We start from the raw sequence: 19,464 nt of genomic DNA on the forward strand, positions 1-19,464 counted from the left end.
GATCCTTTCTAGTAGCTGATATGCTGTTCCTGAAATTCTGTTTGCTCATTCTGCTTCCTTGTTTGAGTGTGCTCAGCTAACTCACACTTGAATACCTGGTTTTCATCACTTTCCTGGTCTCCTGTTCCTCGTCTAACCCTCTAGCACTAGCTTGATAGCATCAAAAAATAAAAAGCACACGAACTAGGAAATGAGTGTAGCACGAGTGGTTGGTGTCTGCTTCCCATGTACAAGGCCCTGCGTTCTATTCCCAGTATCTCCTAAAAACAAAACAAACAAATGAAGAAACCAACTCTCATTGGGGAGGGGATGTAATAAATAGCTCAGTGGTTTAGCACTGCTTCCCAGTATGAGCTCCTGGCTTCAATCCCCAGTACCTCCTAAAAACAAAACAAAACAAAACAACAACAACAACAGAAACATGGACTTTGGGTTATATCTTGTTCAAGTCTTGACCTCATCACTCTGTAACTCTGGACACCCTGATAGAGTTATTCTGAGCCTTGGTTTCTCCATCTGTAAAGTAGGGACAATATCACCTATTTATCAGTTTAGTGCTTCACACATGGTGAATACTCAACAAATGTTAGGTCCCATTGTTCACTTTGCGCTTGTTCCCACCTATCATATGTCTCCCAGTTATAAAAAATGTGATGAGGGAAGCAGACTTGGCCCAGTGGTTAGGGCGTCCGTCTACCACATGGGAGGTCCGCGGTTCAAACCCTGGGCCTCTTTGACCCGTGTGGAGCTGGCCCATGTGCAGTACTGATGCACGCAAGAGTGCCGTGCCACGCAGGGGTGTCCCCACATAGGGGAGCCCCATGCGCAAAGAGCACGCCCCGTAAGGAGAGCCACCCAGTGTGAAAGAAAGTGCAGCCTGCCCAGGAATGGCGCCACCCACACGGAGAGCTGACACAACAAGATGACGCAACAAAAAGAAACACAGGTTCCTGTGCCGCTGACAACAACAGAAGCGGACAAAGAAAGAACACGCAGCCAATAGACACAGAGAACAGACAGCAGGGGTGGGGGTGGGGGAGGGAGGAAGAGAAATAAATAAACAAATCTTAAAAAAAAAAGTGATGAGCAACCTAAGCAATTTCTAAAGGTAGAGATTTGGGGTATCAGTAGGATGTTTTATGTGCAGCAGGACCTTTTGGTTGCAGTTGAAATTATAGTCTACTGGTTCCCACTGGTTCTGTCTTTAGTTCCCTCCATAAGGAATTGACCTTGGCACTCAGGACAATGATGAGGTAGGGGAAACCAAAGAATTGTGGGGGGAGTGAGCTGAACAAACCTTCTGATAGTCATTTGTGGGAGGCCAAAAAAAGAACCCCAGAGAAGATCTAGAAAGGACAGGCCACCAGATGCCCAACTAGGAAGCAGAAACCCTGAATGGATTAGGTTTCAAACAACAGAATCTGAATTTGGGGAAGAAAGTATTAAAAAAAGAAATAACCCCAAATGGCAAATTTAATATTCAACTGCCTCAAACTGTAACAACTTAGGCACTTGCAAAAAGAAATATTCCAGATGGCAATGTGGAAGGATGAATTATGGAGAAGGAAGTGGCTAATATCCTGTTCAAGACTTGGAAGCATGTAAGCCAAGAACCTCTCCTGAAGGAGGAGCTTGGGGAGGCCTGGGATTTCCAGGAAACAGGAACAGGGTGCCCTTCCATCAAGGTCAGCTAGCCCCACTGGCCAGACCTTGATGCTTGGGACTCTAACATGATTTCAAATTGCTTTCTGACTTCCAAGAGGTTCTAGAACAAATGACTCTGGTGGCCTCAGGAGGGCATTTGGAGTGACCACTTTAAAGGGAAAGGATTTTATCCGACATGGTCCAACTGACATCACTGCTTGTTCAGCTTTCCATGGGTCTAGGTATGATTTAAAATTATTCCTGGTCTCTTTTTTCATCTTCTACTTCTGCATACATGAGGTCACTCCAGTCCTGGAATCAAGGGGATTGGATATGAACCGGTGAAATGGATGTCAAAGGACCCTGTCTTCTCAAAATATAGTCTTCAGACTGAAAGCCTCAGCATCACATGAAAGTTTATTGGAAATGCAGAATCCCAGAGCTACTGAATCAGAATCTGCATTTTGTTTTATTTCTTTTTGAGAGAAGTTGTGGGTTTACAGAACAATAATGCATAAAATACAGGATTTCCATGAGCCACATCACCCCCAACACCTTGCACTGGTGCGGAGCATTTGCTACAATTGATGCTGGCACATTTTTATATTTGTACTATTAATTAAAGTCCATGGTTTAATTTAGGGTTCACTCTGTAGTGTAATTTCATAGTTTTTTTTAAATTTAAATTTTCATTCTTTTTCATTCATATATACAGTCTAAACTGTATTTTTACACAGTCTGCAAGTGTTGCATAGGCATGTTAAAGTTTGAGAAGCAATGTTCTATAAAAGCGAAAGAGGGATATAGGCTCATGAAGAGTCCTGTTTCCATCATAAAAGACACTGTGCATTGAGGTACCCTAACATTTTCAACAATGCTGCAAGGCATGGAGGTTACAGGGTCCTAATAGTACCACCAAAGGCCTTGATTTCAATACCAGCAAAAAGGGCCTTTCATTCCAAAGTGAAGTCTGTGAGCAAAGGGCCATTCAGTGCTCAATCTCAGCTCTCAGTTATGCAGTTCCTTTGTTTCTCCTCCTTCTCTAATGGGACAAACAAACCCAACTGGGAAAAAGTCATTGAAAGAAAGGAAGTTGTATAAAAACTTCTATTGGTCTCCCTTCACGCTAAAAAAAGAAAAAAAGAAAAAATTAATTTCTTATCGTGGTCTTGCAGCATTTTTCATGGTTTGGCTACTGAACATGTTTCAGATTTTTCACTTGCCCATTTTGCTCCAAACACTTGGGCTCTCTTTCTTTGTTGAACACATCAAGTTAATTCCCAGTTCAGAACATTTCCAGATATTGTTTCCTCTCTGGGATTGGTGTTTGTTTCCTCACATATTGTCATTGCTGATTCCTCTTCAGTTAGGTCTTAGCACAAATGTTGGTTTTCTAGAGATCCAAACTTACTGCTCTCTATAAAACCTCACTCCATCCCAACCCATCAGTCTATCTCATTATCCTATGTGGTTTTCTTCATTTCACTTAACCTTACCTGATATTCTCTTGTTTATGTCCTGCCAAATAAAACATGTGCTTTATATGAGCAGAGAACAGGTTCCTCTTACTGATTGTTATATCAAGTGCCTAGAACAGTGTCTCAAACACAGCATTTACTCAATGAATGTTTACTGAACTTGAGTAAACGATAGAACTAGGGCAAAACTATTGACTTTTGGATTATCTGTGCAGTCCTGATTTTCTTACTCTAATCACACCACTTATTCTTACAGATCATTCAGAATAACTTAGGTAGTAGTGCTTGAGCTAATGATACTTTATGTTTGGCCTGTGGGAGACAGATCACACTGTGTTCACTTCAGAGCTGTGTTGGGTTTCAATTCAATGTAGTTCTGTAAACCCTTATTGACTGCCTGCCCATGTACCAGGCACAGTGAAATATAAAGGGGAAGCTAACAAGGTTTCTGACTTTGAGGCCCTCCCCTTAATCAGGCAGAAAGGCAAATAAATAATTACCATGAGGTATAAGGTATGTATGTACAGGCAAGTGCAAGGTAAATATGTAGACAGAAGAGCAAGAGTTTAACTTTAAGTGGGAAGTGTTAGGGAGTGTTTCCCAAATGAACTGATGTATGATTTGGGTTTCATAGCACGAATAGGAATTTTCCAGAGGGGAACAAAGCTAAAAGGCATTTCAGGGAGATAAAATGGTTTGTGCAAGGGTACAGAGGCAAGAAAGGGCCTGCAGGAAGTGCAAAAACAGTTTGATAACTCCAGAATGCAAAGTGCAAGATTTGGGCAGGCATAGGAAAACAAGTCTGGTGAAGGAGGCAGGGGGCTTGTAATAAAACCTCTCCTTGAGGTGCTGGACCCCACTTTATGCTTGAGGCTAGATGCAAATGTCTCAAATGCTTTTTCACCCCCAGAGACTGCAGTGAGTTTAGCTGAAAGCACGTTGAAACCTGCAGCCCTCTTCTGTGCTCCCCGTGGGCGCTGCGAGCACCATGCCCAGCAATTTCAAAAGCCCCCACATGCTGGACCCATTAGGCACTGCATGCTCCACTGTCTGAGTCATTTCCCCCTCTGCCAATAGTGACTGAACCCAGAGGAACGCTCCACTAATTGAATTTGAGATGACTCATTCTAAACCAGGGTCTTGAAACCTGAAAACCTTAGCAGCAATACCTTGGCAGTGTGATTCTTGGTTCAAATTGTCCGGGTCCTTATCTGGAGAGCCAGTGGGAGGGAGAGGGGGGTGGAGTGAGTGTTCCTGGGGGAGTTGGAGGCAGTGTTTGGGTTTTCTTAGAGAGCTGGAAAGGACAACAACAATCTACTGCATGTCATAGCTTATTTGAGCTCCAGCTGGTAGCCAAGAGTTAAAAAAAATGACCCTCAAACATGTTTTGTTTGGCACACCTAGTTTTGTTTACAATATTTGATCCAGTATTTAAAACTAGGGAGCTTTTGCATTAAACTGTAGATTTCTGGATTCTCTCAGATTCAAAGACCTGGCAATAGCCCTCCACGAGTGGAGAATGGATACCCCTTATACACGCTGTGTGTTCCCCTGTTTTCTATAGTCTCCAACGCCCCACCCTAACTGTCATACTCTGATAGCCCAGCACTTATACCCAGGGGACTTCTTTAGTTTACTGTTCCCTTTTGGCCCCTGCAACATTTGAGTTTACAACCTCTATTCTGAAGGCATCTGAGAGGAAACTCTGATGACGTTTTCAATAACATAGGAATGGACCTCAAAATATTATCTCTTTAGAAAATTTCACTCACTCAATGCTCATTAGAAAATAGTGTGAAAAATGGGGTTGGGGCAAGGAAGTTTTTCGTGTCCATCCTCCAGTTCTTTCCTGGCAGAATACATAGTAGACACATTTACGGCCAGAATTATATTTTTCTTATGGTTTGACCTTATGTTTCCCATCATTATTGTGTCATGGTATGTATTTAACTGATGCTTATTGAATACATAAGGAATGGAATAGGATCGCTGGTATATGTCTGTGCATCTGGTATCCAACCCCAGGAAACCTGACCCTCAGGATGCTACATGGAATATTTTTCTCTTTCTTCCATCTATCCATGTTTGAGTCCTCCACATCCTTCAATCTGTACTCATCTGCCTGCTCTTCTAAGAAGCATGCCATGATTTCCCCAAACTGGAAATAAAAACTTTCTTTTTTGCATTCTAATTAGAACTTAATTTGTTTTTATTGTGTAAATCCTAGAGTCTTGGTTTCCTTCTTCATAAAATGGGAAAAATAATACTTAATTCATAAGATCATATGGACATTATGTCTGAAATATGGTGAAAATGATCACTGTAAACAGTTATTTGTCACTATATGCGAGGAAACCTTCCAGGTGCGTTGCCTATGTTGATTCATTTAATCCTTACAACATCCCTATAAGGTAAGTACTGATGCTATAATCACAGTTCTACAGATTATGAAGCTGAGGCACAAGGAGGTCAAGGAAGTGCTCAAGCTCACACAGCCAATAAGTGCCAGAGCTCAGCTTCAAACCCAGAAAGTTAGATCCAGAATCTATTCCTTTAACCGCTAAGTAATTGTGCCTTTCTTGTGAAGTGCCATCTACATATATAGTGATATCCTTTGTGTTTGATTGCCAATTGTCCTCCACTATCTATTCTTACCTTTTCCCTTCATTGTAGAAGCCTTGAGTCTTACTTAGGTCTATCACTTCCAGGATGAAGATTATGTTTCCTAGTCTTCCTTGCAGCAACATGACAATATAACTAAATCCATAATGGAAAATTAACAAAAATATCATTAACAACCACTGGGACTTGTCCTTTAAGGGACACAGTCTTCTTTGAGCCTGACTTTGTTTTGCTCCTTGAATGTGGACACAATGTCTATAGCTTCAGAAGTCATCTTGCGTCATGAGGTGGAAGCCATGTTTTGTCTGAGGAGGTGGAAAAAATCTATTGAAGGAATCTGGATCCCTGGTCATTCTAGAGCTGCCATATTGGCCCTAAACTTCTTACTTTTATTCTTCACTTATTATATTAGAGAGAAACAATTATCTATTAATGTCAATGCCATTTTATATTTTCAGTCACATGTAACCAAATCTAATCCTATTTGCTTATGATTTTCCATTTCATCATTTCAGATAAGGATCTGTTCTGAATTAGTCAAGTCGAATTTTAAATTTGGGTCCAGGTAGAGGTAAGGTGTGACAAAATGGGAATCTGAGGCTATAATGCATGAGAAAAGATAGTTTGCTAATCACAGGTCCTAGAGAGAGGTCACTGGTAAGCATGATCAGTTCAGCGGGCTCATTCGGCAGGTGAGGAGCTCAACAGCAGAGCAAGAGGGACCCATGGGCTTGTGCTGTTATTGTGGTCCTGGGGCAGAGGTTAGTAGATTTCCCTTGGGAGTTAAGGATTGGTTGGTTTAAAATAAACACATGTGAAAAAAGAAAGAACTGGGGGTCCAAGGACAGTGGGGATAATTAGCATATCATTTGGGACTAGCTGTGTGTTTTCGGAGAGGTGTGTGTGTGGTGTGGGTGGTGGCCTCAGATGGTTTGGGCTCTGGGGCACTTTATTCCCCTTGGCTGGAAAGTGTTGAGGCAAGTAGCTTAGCCAAAGTAAGGTGGATACCTAGAAAGCATACAAAAAATTTTGATAGTCATTGCAGATCTATTCTCAACCCTAACACTAACTTACCTGTGTACTTTTGGCATATATTCTCTTATGTTTTCCATAGTTTTCTCCATCTATAAAATGAAGGATTGGAAAAGACCACAAATGGCAAATGGCTTTGCTTTTATGGACCGTATCCCATTGATTGGTTGTGGTTGCTTGGGGCACTGCAAGCTATAAGCAGTATTTTGATCAGCAATGTCTATCATTGGAGAGAAATAAGTTCATCAGCACATTTACCAAGAATTTGCCTCCCTGGATTAGATGTTCCTACAGGATCATACATAATTTTATTTTCATGTGAAAAAAAGCCACAAGGGGAAAAGAAGGTAAGAATGCAAGGACTATAAATAAGATTAAAAAAAAAAAGAATTGTGAGGAGACAAAGTATTATAGCAGAAATAAAATTCATACTCAAGGCAGTAAAGAGGAGAACTGCTGTTGTAGAAAATCAAATAAGTAGTGTGGTGGACAAATGTAAGAAGAATTCAGAGAGAAAGAACGAAGTGTGGAGGAGAATATGAGACCTATGGATGTAATCATAAAAAGGCAACATGAGGGTAACTTGTGGTGGCGTTAAGTGTTGTGTATCTTGACTGTGGTAGATATGTGAACTTACACATGAAGTAGTTTCATAGAACTATGTCTATATACGGACTCAAACACAAGTGAGTACAAGTAAAACTGGGAAGATCTGAATAAAAGCAGGGGATTGAATAAATGTCAATATCCTTCTTGTGATGTACTACAGTGTTACAACATGTTACCATTGGGGAAAACCGAGTAAAGGTACATGAGATCTCTCTACATTATTTCTTACAATTGCTTGGGAATCTACAGTTATCTCAGAATTAAAAGTTTAACTTAAAAAAATCAAAGCCATAAAGACAGAGATAGATATGGGAGAATCAGACAAGAAAGAATCCAAAATATAGATAAATAAAAAATAGAGCTAGAAACAAGAATTAAAACTTAAAATAGATTGAAATATCTCTGTGCTGAAAAAAAAAATGCCGCTATTCACTGATTGAAAGGGCTCACTAAAATCTAGGTATAACAAAAGAAAAGAAATCTATTCTTAAACACAGTGTGTCCCACTTTCCATATTATGAGGATTGCATCCAAAAGTGACAATCAGATGAAGTAACAAAGAATAGAGCATCTCTAGGGACTAGAGAGGAAGCTTGTAGGCTGGTGGCATTGAAGAACCCCTCCCCAGCTACTTGTTTTAAGCTTGTGGACTGGTGACAAATCTGAAAATGCTGCTGACTCACGAATGCTTCAGAAGGAATATTTGCAGTAACAGGGAGCTTGAACGAAATTCCCTACCATTAAATGATTTCCTGTCATTCATAAATAATTCCTTAGAAAACATGAAGGCAGCATACATTTCTTATTTGTGTGTGGATCTTAGTATAAAGTAAGGTCAATCATCCCTGTACTTGCCCTCAGAACACTATTTTACACCTTAAAGGCATGCCTTCTGTCAAGGGGCATTTATGGAGCAGTTAGGAGATATACAGCACTAGGTATGTACCAAAATATAAAGTTGCATCATACTCAAGCAGCTCAATAGCGATAAGCATGTAGTACTAAAAATGAAAGCTATGATTTATTAAAGTGGTATATGTATGCCAGACACTGCACAGGTCCTTCATATATTATTTCTTTTAATTATCACAATAATTACATTGAAGGCAGATTTGGGCTTGTACTCTAGGTTTGTGTGACCCAATGACTATGCTATTTCTCTATTTTTACTGACTATTGTTTTCTAAGGTGAAGGTCAAAGCATATAGCCATCATGAAATCTTCCATAAACATTTATATATTCATCATTCATTCTTTTAACAAATATTCATGGGCATCATCTATATACCAGGCTTGATGCTAGGTACTAGGATAAGAAATGACCCTCAAGAAGCTTCAAGTCTAGGTGGAAACTAGTATTAATCAAATTATCAAACTAAAGCAGAACTGTATGACAAGTGCTCCAAAGGAAAGACACATAATGTTTGAGTGCATTTAAAGAACAGATTTAACCTCAGAGAATTAGGGAAGGCTCTCCAAGGAAGTGACCCTTGTAAAGAAATTTAAAAAGGCATGATTGAGAATTATCTATTGAAGAATGGAAGGAATATACTCCAGGAAGAGGAAACTGTGTAGGAAAGTACCTGTAGGCAAGAAGCATGGCAGCAGTGATGCACCGAAAGAAGACTGCTGTGGAAAGAGTAAGGGAGAGTGTCGTGCAAGATGAGGATGGAAATATAAGGTCAGGACATGCCAACCCTTGTGGCCCTTGTAAGGAGTTTTGTCTGAATCCTGAGAGCAAGGGGAAAGAAACCACAGTAAGGGGTTAGAAAAGTGGTGGTGACGTGAAGAGTTTTGAATTTTCCATCAATTTGTTCTCTTGCCTCACATAGCCAAACTGTTGGTGTGAACTTCTTAATTATATTCTGCCTTATACTGTTTATTGTGATACCAAGTGATAAAATTTCATCTTCCTAGAGGAGAAACTCCTTGATGGTTGGGTCCATTGCTTAAGCCATAATTTATTCCACCTAAAACGCACACATAAAGTGCATGTCTATTTTTAATGTTCCACTAAGGAAGAGAAAGCACTGCTAATTAAATAAGTCATTCAATTTAAATTGTATCTCTATTCCAGAGATTTAAATATGTGAAACAATGTGCATAATTTATTCAATGAAATATACTTCCTTTGACTCTCTGTAGCACCTACTACCGTGTTGAGCTTGTAACGAGTAGAGTAGGAAGACTGCTAGACTTCAAAGGAGAAGAGTGAAGCTTGCCATGTACTGAAAGATTGTTTCGAGAATGTACGTGGACAGGAATCACTTAACCTTTTTGGGTCCTGGTCAATTGCCCTGTGAAATGACCATATGACCCCTGAGGTTTCTCCCAGCTTGATTTATTCTCTGTGTAACAGCTACCTCTCAACAACTCTGGGGAAGAGCTCCTTCAGGTAGAAAGCATCACAGAGTACTCTGTACTTGTCCAGGTAGAAGGCTTGGAGAATGTTCTTGGCGATCACACAGCCCTAAAGTAGAGAGAGAAAGCCAAAGGCTCAAGAAAGCCAGCGACTCTTACAAGAGTGATGCCAATGAAAATGGAAGTAAGAAGTTCCTGGAATTGTCCTCCCCAGCAAAACAATCAGTAAACTGGAAAAAACTATCATAATCAATGATTTCAGGACTCTGGAACCTGATCAGACACTTACTACAACCAGGGTAGGGCTGGATGAAGGGAGAGGCTGCTGAACTTTGGTTAGAAAGTGGTTTGCATAAACCAGCCACTACCTTCCATCCCTCAGCCCCACTGCAGTCCTGAAGACAGTGACCTATGTCCCTAGAGTGGCTGACTAGTGCCAGGTGGACAGTACATATCCTGATCTACAAAAATATGGTGCTGTGCACTTTGGTTACTCTGTTGGTTCCTTGAGGGACTGACATAGATGTCTGCATTTGTTTAGGCTCTCTCAGGCTTCAGAAGCTTCCCTGGCAGTGCGTATGGAAAGATTTAAAGAGACATATACCATTTTTAAAAATCCAGACATTTAAGAAAATCTCTTTTAGATCACAGGCTGACCATAGAGAAAGAAGAGAAACTCCAGTGACTATATGTAATAAGGAATAAGCATGACAAAAATGGTTGGGAAAACCACTATAAAAATAAAATTATAAAGTTCTAAACAAGCAACATCAGCAATCCATGAGGAGGAAGAGAATCTGATTTTCAGAGTTACTATGTTATAATACTCAAAATGACCAATTTTCAGTAAAACATTACCAATCATTCAAAGAAACAGGAAAATGTGTCTCATTCATAGTGAAAAAAAGAGAACTTGACAAAATACAAAAAACAAGACAAAAAAAATATCCCTGAAGAAGTCCATCTGCTGGAATTACTAGTCAAAGAAATTAAACCAACTGTCTTAAATTTGCTCAGTGAGGAAACCATGGACAAAAACAAAGGCAATCAGAAGAATAATATGTGAGCAAATAGGGAATGTCAACAAAGTAACAAATTATAGAAAGGAACCAAATATAAATTCAGAGTAGAGAAGCACAATAGCTGAAATAATTTTTAAAAAAATCCCTACAGTGGTTCAATAACAGATTGAACAGTCAGAAGAAAGAATAAAAATATTTGAGGTTAAGGAAGTTGAAATTATCCAGTTTGAAGAGCAAAAAGAATCATAAAAATGGAAAGAACCAGAGGAATTTGTGGGGAACCATTAAAGACACCAACATACGCATCATCGGAGTACTGGAAGGAGAAAAAAAAAGAGAAAAAGGAGCAGAAAAATATTCAGAGAAATAATAGTTGAGAACTTCTCAAAGTTTATGAAAAGCATGAATCTACACATGCAGGAAGCTCAATGAACTCCAAGCAGGATAAACTCAAAGAGATCCACAGTGAGACACTCTATTGTCCAGTTGTTGTCAGCCAATCACATAGAGAAAATATTGAAAGCAGAAAGTGGGAAGTGAGTCATCACATATAGGGGCTCCTCAATAAGAGTAACTGCTGATTTCTCATCAGAAACTATAAAGGCCTGAAGGCAGTAAGGTGATATCTTTAAAGTGCTAAAAACAAAACAAAACAAAACAAAAGAAACTGAACCAAGATCTCATATCCAACAAAACTACCCTTCAAGAATGAAGGAAAAATTAAGATATTTCCAGACAAACGAAAGTTAAGGGCGTTCATTACTAGGAGACCTTCTATACAGGAAGTCTTACAAACTGTAATGAAAGGACATAAGGCAGTAACTTGGAGTCATATGAAGAAATAAATATCACTAGTAAAGGTAACTACAAAGGTAAATATAAAAGCAATTCTATTGGTTTATAACTCATTTTCCCCTATATTATTTAAAAGGCAAAAGCATAAAAATAAAATTTATTTTAAAGGACACAATCTATACAGATATAATATTTGAAAATAACAGTATAAAGGTTGAGGGATAGAAATGTATAAAATCAGAGTGTACACTACTGAAACTACATTGGTATTATTCAAAGGAGGTTGTTATTACTCTAAGTTGTTAATTTAAACCCCCAAGGTAACCACTAAGAAAATAACAAAAAAAAATATACAGAAAAGGGAAGGGGAAGATAATCAAAATGGTATACTACAAAAATGAACTAAATACAAAAAAGAGAAGTAATGAAGGAAATGAGGACAAAATGATAAGATACAGTGAAAGAAAATAGCTAAATGGCAGAAGATTAAAACACAGAGAATGGAAGAATGCACTTAAAAAAAGAGATACATCTATATGCTGTCTATAAGAGACTCACTTTAGATATAAACAAGCAAAGAGATTGAAAGTTTTTTAGTAAGTGGGGAAAAGGGTGCAGATGTAGCTCAGTGGTTGAGTGCCTGTCTCAAATGTACAAGGTTCCTAGTTCAATACCTGGTACCTCCTGAAAAAAAGTGGAAGAAGATGCAATGAGTAATCAAAAGAGAGTTGGAATTTCTATATTATTATCAGGCAAAATATATTTTAAGTGAAAATGTTACAAGAGATGAAAGATATTTTATATTGATAAAGGTTTCAATCCATCAAGAAGATATAAAATTGTAAATATATACACACCTACCACCAGAGCCCCAAACTATATGAAGCAAAAATTGACAGAATTGAAAAGAGAAACAGACAGTTCAATACTAATAGTTGGAGATATCAATATCCCACCTTCCATAATGGGTAGAACATCCAGACAGAAGATCAATAAAGAAATAGAGGATGTAAAAGACACTGTACACCAATTAGACCTAACAGACACATACAGAACAATCCACCCAACTAAAACAGAACAGACATTCTTTTCAAGTGAACATGGAATATTCTCCAGGGTAGACCACATAATAGGCCACAAAGTAAATCTTAATATATTTAAAAAGATTAAAATCATACAAAGTATTTTTCCTATTGCAATGGAATGAAATGAGAAATCAATAACAGAAGGAAAACTAGAAAACTCACAAACATGGAAATTAAACAACAAATTCTTTAAAAAAAAGAGTGCATCAAAGAAGAAATCACAATGGAAATGAGAAAACTCCTTAAAAAGAATGAGAATGAAAACACAGCATACAAAATCTTAAGGAATGTAACGAAAGCAGTGCTCACCAGGAAATGTGTTGATGTAAATGCCTGAATTAAAAAAAAAAAAAAAAGACCTTAAATCAACACCTATTTTTAACCTTAAGAAAAAGAAGAGCATATTAAATCCAACCTAGCCAAAGAAAGAACATAATAAAGATTAGAGTGGTGGTAAACAAAATAGAGAAGAGAAAAACAACAGAGAAATTTAAGAAAACCAAAAGTTGGTTCTTTGAAAAGAGCAATAAAAACAAAACTAAAACAAAAAAAAACCTTGAACTAAATTGTCAAATTGAAAAAAAAGAGAGAAGACTCAAATTTCTAAGATCAGGAATGAAAGAGGGGACATTTTTGCAGATTTTACAGAAATAAAAAGGATTATGAGAAAATACTATGAACAACTTTACACCTACAAATTGGATAATCTAGATGAAATGAATAAATTCCTAGAAACAGAGATTACCAAAACTGACTCAGAAGAAATAGAAAAGCTTAATACATATATAACAAGAAAGGAAATTGAATCAATAATCAAAAACCACCTAACAAAGAAAAGCCCAGGAGCAGATTGCTTTGCTGACAAATCCTACCAAAGATTTAAGAAATTAACATCAGTCCTTCTTAAGTTCTTTCAGAAATTAGAATATATGGAAATATTCACCAATTCTGAGGTCAAAATAACCCTGATAATGAAGCCTGACAAAAATGATACAAGAAAAGGAAACTGCGGACAAATATTAATCATGAATACCGATGCAAATATCCTCAACAAAATAGTGGCAAATTAAATATAGTAGCATTTAAAAAGATTATACACCATGAAAAAGTGGGATTTATCTCAGGAATGCTGGGTGGTTCAACATCGAAAGTCAGTCAATATAATATATCACATTAATAGAATGAAGGAAAAAAAATACATATGATCTCCCAGCTGATAGGAAAAAAAAAGCCCTTGCCCATATGCAAAACCCTTTCGAGAAAAAAACACTCAATAAATCAGGAATAGAAAGGATCTTCCTCAACATGATAAAGTCCATATGTGAAAAGCCCAGAGTTAACATCATACTCAATGGTGAAAAACTGAATGCTTTGCCCCTAAGTTCAGGAACAAGACAATTCACTGTTTTTACCATTTCTACTCAACATAGTATTAGAAATTCTAGCCACAGCAATAATGCAAGGAAAAAAAAAAATAAAGTCCTCCAAATTGGAAAGGAAGAGGTAAAACTTTATATTTGTAGGTGATATTTTACATGAAAAAACCCTCAAGAATAAAAAGAAAAAGTTCAAGCTGATAAGTGAATTCTGCAATGTAGCAGGATACAAAATCAATGCAAAAAAATCAGTTGTATTTCTATACACTTGCAACAATCTGAAAATTAAATTAGGAAAACAATTCCATATATAAAAGCATTAAAAAGAATAAAATTCTTAGGAATAGAGGAAGTGTAAGACTTGTATATGGAAAACTACAAAACATCATGGAAAGAAATTAAAGAAGACAATTTAATGGAAAAGACATCATTTATTCATGGATTGAAGACTTCTTAAGATGAGAATACTCCCCAAAGTGAGATGAGATGCAGATTAATTGCAATCACTATCAAAATCTCAAGAGATTTTTGTGGAATTGGGAAAATCCTGTCATAAAATCCATGTGGAATGTCAAGGGACACTGAATAGCTGAAACAATCTTGAAAAAGAAGAACAAAGCAAGAGGACTCACACTTCCCATTTTTAAAACTTACTACAAAGCTACAGTAATTAAAACAGTGTGGTACCAGCATAGGAATCGATATATAGACCAATGAGAAAGAATTGAGAGCCCAAGAATAAATCCTCACATCTATGATCAATTGATTTTCAAGAATTTGAAAGGGGAAAGAAAAAGCTCTTCAACAAATGGTGCCAGAAAAACTGGATATCCACATGAAAAATAATGATGTTGGACATTATGCCATATACAAAAGTACAAAAAAAAAAAAAACCCAAAGTGGATCAGAGATCTATATTTAGAGCTAAAACTATAAAACTTTAGAATCGTACATGGGGCCAAAACTTCATGGTCTTAGATTTGGCAATGGTTTCTTAAATTTAACACCCAAAGAATGGGCAACAATCAAACAAAAAATATATTGAACTTTATAAAAATTAAAAATTTTATTCATCAAACAACACTATTAAGAGAGTAAATGGAAGAAAATATTTGTAAAACATATATCTGATAAGGGCTTAATCTTCAGAACACACAAAGAACTCCTATAATTCAACAACAAAAAGACAAATAAATGTAAAAATGGGCAATGGTCTTGAAGAGACATTTATCCAAAGAAGTTATGCATATGGCTGATAAACCCATGAATACTCATCATTAGTCGATGGGGAAATGTACATCAAAACCACAAAGAGACACCACTTCATACCCACTAGGTGAATTCACACCCACTTGTGAATAACAAGCGTTTGAGAGGATGTAGAAAAATTGGAACTCTTGTACATTCCTGTTGGGAATGAAAAATGTTATAGCACTGTGGAAAACAATTTGGCAGTTCCTCAAAAAAATTAATCATAAAATTGCCACCTGACCCAGTAATTCCACTCCTAGGTATATACCCCAAAGCACTAAAAACAGTAATTCAAACAGATACTCGTATGCAAATGCTCATGAAGAAACATTTAAAATAGTCAAAAGATGGAAACAACCCAAGTGTTCATCAAAGGATGCACAGATAAGCAAAATGTGGTATATATAATAAATAGTCATGAAAAGGAATGAAGTAATGACACGAGCTACAACATGGAGGGCCTTAAGAGCGCTATGCCAAGTGAAATAAACCAGACACAGAGGGAGAAATATTTTATGAGTCCACTTACATGAAGTATCTGGAATAGGCAAATTCATAGAGACAGAAAGTAGATTAAAGGTTACCTGGGGCTGGGAGAAATGAGGAATAGGGAGTTATTGCTTACTGGGTACAGAGGATGGGATTTTCTGTTGCGGTGATGAAAAAGTTTTGGAAACAGTGGTGATGGTTGCCCAACATTGTGAATATAATTATTGCTACTGAACTGTACACTTAAAATGGCTAAAATGGAAACTTTTATGTTATTTATATCTTACTGCAATAAAAAATGTTATCACGTAAACATACACACACTTACACACAAACAATGTCCAACGACCAAGGAAAGTTTATATGGGCTCTGTGTGAATCAGAATTTGGGAGCAAAGCACGTGCTGTTTCCTGAAAGACTTGTTTCCCAGTGGTTTAGAGTCATGTACTTTCCATCCTCCTCTGCTTCTGAGAGAGTAGCAGATTATCACTGACCAAGGGTCAGAAATGCATGAAATTGTTGAGAGGGTAAATTCGTCCTCAGCACTTTCCCACATCTGCTTCTTGCACATATTCTTCCAGTGCCTATGGCCTCAAGCATCTAGCATCCCATTCTGCCTCCTCATAGCCAGGAACACCTCCTAATTCTGATACTTTCTACGGCCCTGCAAGTGCTACTCCCTGAACCTTAATTCCACGCCGCATCCTTCCCTCTTGGTTGCCTTCATCTTGTATGTGTTTTAAAAATTAAGAGTTGGCAGTGAAAGGGTTGGGGAAATTTTGTGTGGCAGAGGTGATAAATCTTGTGGGTGTCTGACTTTATAGAGACAATGTGCAAGAGTATTTCAATTCAGATTCCCTTGGAGAAATGATCCAGTTGATCAGTTTGGGCTAATTAACTAGGGGTCCGTGAGCTGGAACTGAAATTCAAAAAAACATTATTGACCATTAGTACAGCATGGCAGGATCACATAGTATAAACATGCCCACCCATGTGACAGGCAAGGGAGATTTCTTAGAGAAGAGTTTGTGTGAGTTGAATAAATGTTCCAAAGGATTGACTATTGGTCTTTTCTTCCCATTTTAATGCATGGCTTCAAAGTGCAATTTTTATACATTGGTCACTCTCTCCTCCAAACTCTTCAAATGAGTTTTACAACCCTATAAAAAAATAATGGTCAATGGGGAATATCACCTTAGAAATCCTACAGACCTAAAGCTCATCATGTCAAAGACTAAACTAATCATCTCATTCCCAAAACTTGTTCCTCCCTCTTCATGCCCTGATTCTGAAAGGAGCCATAATTAACACAGTGTACCAAATTAACAATGTCAGAATCACCGCAGACTTCCTTCTAATTCCACACTTTTCTTGTTGCATCTCACTTGTCAACAAGGTCTCTGATTCAACCTCCTTTAATGCCATTTGCATTTGTCCCCTCTGCTCCATTTCCACTAATGGCCATTGCTTTAGTCATTCTCCAGTCCTTCCAAACTTAATTACTACCACAGCCTCCTAACTGAACTCTCTGGCTCTTGGAATAGTCCTTTTCCAATTTATTCTCCAGACCTCTCATAAGAACCATTTTTCTAAAACACAGTAATAATCCTTTCACTTCACTGGTTAAAATCCTTTAGTGGGCCTCTGTAGCTTTTGCAGTAAGACTTCAAACTCCTTACGTTGTGACCAATATCTTTTGCCATCTGGCTCCTGACCACTTTCCAGCTTTCTTCCCATCACCCTCTCACATTCAAGCTGCTATCTGGTCATGCAGAAGCATTTGTAGTTTCCAACATTGGCAAGTTATTTCATGCTTCTCTGCTTTCTCTCAAGTTGTTTCCTCTATCTGGAATGCCTTAATTCCCCTCACCACACTTTTTCATCACACCAATGTCTAGTTCAGGGGTTCTTAACCTTTTTTGTCCCACGGACCCTTTGCCAGTCATGTGAAAACCCCTTACTAAGTCCACACTATCCTGTATATTATTTAATAAATACATCACAGCCGCACCAACACGTCCCCACAAGAATAATGTTTTTTTGAATTTCAGTTCCAGCTCACGGACCCCTGGTTAAGAACCCCTGGTCTAGTGGTTCCTTGAAACTCAGTTCAAGCCCCACCTTCTGTGAGACACTTCCTAGAGAATAAGTTTAGCTTGACTTTTTATCTCCAGCACTTAGCATTGATTCTATATGCCTTTTTAATATAAATAAATAAATAAGCCTACCGTTGAGGCTTTGGGAAAAAGTGCCTGGGCTTGCTGCAGCTCCGTTTTGCAGATGTTCTAGGCAATGGCTGGCTACCTGCCTGCTCCACAGGCAGCACTTTCCTCTTAGACAGGATTCCCACCTCTAGGCTCCTCTGACTGCTTCTCCCAACTCAGTGTGTCTCAGTTCACTGACCACAGTCCACCAAGAGTGAACCTGGGAGCCTGGAAGTTCAGCTCTGCTGTTGTGTGCACATGGAGACCGCAGGGAGACCAGGCAGGCGCGGGGGAGTGAAGACAGATTCCTGGAATCGCCAGGGAACACAGAGAGTGCCTCCTTGTTTGATTATGGCAAAGTCCTAAATCAAGTACTGATCGTTCGGAGTCTAGGATTACAGTCCTTACCACAAAGCCTTCTCTCATACGTGCAGCCCACATAACCACTTTCTTGACCACTCAGACGTTTTTGTTTGTTCGTGTCTATCATTCACTTTAATACTTGACTACGTTTCACGTAACTCTTCACCTATTGTCTAGTTTCTGTCAGTTTCATCTAAGCATTTTGTAGGCATTAAGAACATGCCGTATTTCTAGATGGGAGACGTGCCAAAAGCGTGGAGAATGATAAATGTTCTGATTTATTTTTAAAGAAAGAAGGGGTGATTCCAGAATTTATTAACTTATTGGGCCTAAAGTTTCAAAAAAGAGAGAGAAAAGTCTAGAACAAACGGTTGAAAGGTGATTTGTGAGTATTTTTTTAAAAGGTGAATTTGTAATCATCAAGAGACCACTTTGGTTCACTGAGGACAAATCATACCAAATTAGCCTAATTTTTTCCAGTGGAATTTCTAAGCCAGTAAATGAAATTATAATAACAATTCGTATCAATCAAGGGTTTATAATGCAAAACACATTTCCCATACATTATCTCAGTGCGGTACCATGGTATTGTAGATAGATGATGGATTTTTAAGCAAGACAGATGTGAGTTTGAATCCTGGCTCTACTTTACTTTTCTGGGCCTCTGTTCTTCATCTGTATAATATCCTTAAAATATACATTAAAAAAAGGTAATCTATGTTCCAGCACACTTACTGAAACACAACCATACCTGCATTTTATGGAGACTCCATTTTAATTATCACTACCCTTAATTTTCTCAATAAACTGTGAGGAAAATATTAGTGTTATCTTTTTTGCAGATGAGCAACTTGAAGACAAGTTTATGTAATTTTCCACAAGACTCACCACAAACATGTTAATGAAGAAAGATTTTTTATCTGTCTTCTTTAACATGTAATCTCTGTAGTCTTCCCCTATGTCCTGGGGGGAGCACTGCTGCCTTTGCATTTCTGGATTTTGGGAGCACTGAGTATATGAAATGGTAAAGCACTCTGAGCTGGTTGATATTATAGTGGAGAGTTTGTAATCATTTGACCAACCAGATTTCCACAATGTTGGTCAAAATCCACCTAGATGGCAGGGGTGGGTT

General features: G+C 38.0%; 1 long non-coding RNA gene across 1 annotated transcript in view; it reads right to left on the minus strand.

The window, feature by feature from the left end:
- Nucleotides 1–18,198, minus strand: part of LOC139437307 (uncharacterized) — a 38,396-nt gene extending 20,198 nt beyond the window's left edge. Inside the window, exon 1 of the long non-coding RNA XR_011647062.1 lies at nucleotides 17,994–18,198. This is a non-coding gene — a long non-coding RNA (uncharacterized lncRNA). The remainder of the gene's footprint in view (nucleotides 1–17,993) is intronic.
- Nucleotides 18,199–19,464: the final 1,266 nt, after the last annotated feature.

This window comes from Dasypus novemcinctus, chromosome 2, assembly GCF_030445035.2.
Source record: "Dasypus novemcinctus isolate mDasNov1 chromosome 2, mDasNov1.1.hap2, whole genome shotgun sequence".
Taxonomy (NCBI): domain Eukaryota; kingdom Metazoa; phylum Chordata; class Mammalia; order Cingulata; family Dasypodidae; genus Dasypus; species Dasypus novemcinctus.